Raw genomic sequence first — 2,106 nt, 5'->3', positions numbered from 1 at the left:
AGATCCGGCAGGAGAACAAGCAAGGATTCTCAGGTCGTCAGCCAGCGAAACCCTTGCAACAAACGAAATCAAAATTGGGACGTGGAATGTACGAACTCTACTGAGATTGGGGAAGCTGGGAGAGGTGAAAAGGATGATGCGTGATAGGGAAATGGACATGTTGGGCTTGAGTGAAACCCGATGGCAAGGTAATGGTGATTTCTTCAGCGATGAGTATAGAATGATCTACAGTGGAAGTACAGAAACTGGACGAAATGGTGTTGGTATCCTAATCCAGAAAAAACTGGGCAAAGAATGTTATGAATACCTACCATATCGATGACAGACTACTGATGGTGAAAATAAAAACATCACAGAGAAACCTAGTAATTATCCAAGTGTACTTCCCGACATCTAACAGTGAGGACCAGAAAATAGAAGAGATGTATGAGAAAATCGAAGATCTCTTGAAATTGACAAAGGATGGTGACAACGTTGTAATCATGGGAGACTTCAATGCCCTGGTCGGATCACAATATGATAGAGTAGGAGTTGGGAAGTTTGGACTGGGAAACAGGAATAGCAGAGGCGACAGGCTGCTCGACTTCTGTGAACAGTACGATATGATGACGACCAATACCTTATTTGAAGTACCACACAGAAGGTACACCTGGAGAGCACCAGGTGATATACAACGCTATGAAATTGATTACATACTAGTCAAGACAAGATACCGCAACAAAATTAAGTCGAGCCACAGTTATCCTGGAGCAGAAGTTGACAGTGACCACTGTAACGTGATGGCAAAGTGTAATCTTAGATTTAAGAAATTCAAACGAATTGGAGGGACTAGCTGGGATTGATAAATTACAATATGAACATGCTAAGAGGAATTACGAAGAGAAAACAAATGAAATCATAGCTAACAACAGGAGAAATCAACTGGGATTTGATAAAACGAGGTATATTAAAAGTATTGTAAAAAAAAAAAGTAAAGTGCAGCCATTATCAACCCACTGCAGGATGGAAGCCTCCACAACAATTCATGCTGAGGGAAATGGACCATAATCTGCCACGCTGGTCCAGTGCGGGTTGGCAGATCGACCGTATTCAGCAGTCAGGGGCTTGAACTCCACTCTACTCAAAGAGCGTGTGCTACTGCACTCCCGCTCCTGCCCACTCGGCTACGGAGGCCTCGTAGGAGACATTAGGAAGGAGAAGCTTTGGTACAAGGAAACCATGGATCACGGAAGAAATGCTAGAACTCATACAAAGACGTAACAAATATAGGAAAACACCCACAGAGGAAAGTCAGGAGAACTATAGATACAGAAAGAACCTAATTACAACGAAATGTCGGGAAGCAAAACAAGACTGGATGAATAAAATGGCAGAAGACATTGACGAGGACTTGACAAAGGGAAGAACAGACAAAAGCGTATAGAAAGATTAAGTCATTACAATACAATTCCAAAACGAGGAGCATGATGATTAAAGACAAACAAGGGAACCTACTGATGGACCCAGAAAATTGATGAGCTTTGTAAAGAATATCTAGAAGAACTCTACTGTGGAGAAGAAACAATTGATGAGAACGACTATATTGAAACAGAAGACAAGGTGGAAGAGGATGCTAAAGGCCCAACAATTACAAGGAGTGAATTTGAGTTAGCATTAAGTCAATTAAGGAACAAGAAAGCAGCAGGACCAGACAATGTCCAGGCGGAGCAACACAAGAATATGGGAGGAGACATGAAAGATAGGCTTTATCAAGTGATACAAAAATTCTATGAAAGTGGTGAAATCCCAGATGACTTTAATAAAAGCAGAACAGTCACTTTTCCAAAAAAAGGAAATGCTAATGACTGTGCTAATTACAGGATTATAACCCTACTGTCCCATGCATCCAAAATCATATTGAATATAGTGAAGAACAGGATCAAGAAAACAATAGAAAAGGTCATCGATCAAGATTAGTTCGGCTTCAGAACTGGATGTGTGGGACAAAGGAGGCGCTTTTAGCAATGAGAACAATTCTTGAAAGAAGAATGGAAATGAATAGGAGAACATACATTGTTTTTGTTGATATACAAAAAGCCTTTGATAACGTAAATTGGAAGAAGTTGT

At 40.6% G+C, this 2,106-nt stretch overlaps 1 pseudogene; it reads left to right on the top strand.

The window, feature by feature from the left end:
• Positions 1-332: 332 nt before the first annotated feature.
• LOC150088027 (protein CFDP2 pseudogene) lies at positions 333-842 on the top strand (annotated as a pseudogene).
• The last annotated feature ends 1,264 nt before the right edge of the window (positions 843-2,106 follow it).

The sequence above is a fragment of the Mastigoproctus giganteus genome, chromosome 3 (assembly GCF_048544385.1).
Source record: "Mastigoproctus giganteus isolate SK-2022 chromosome 3, ASM4854438v1, whole genome shotgun sequence".
Taxonomy (NCBI): domain Eukaryota; kingdom Metazoa; phylum Arthropoda; class Arachnida; order Uropygi; family Thelyphonidae; genus Mastigoproctus; species Mastigoproctus giganteus.
Note: the sequence above shows the minus strand (reverse complement) of the source record. Positions and strands in the feature narration are given on the sequence as shown.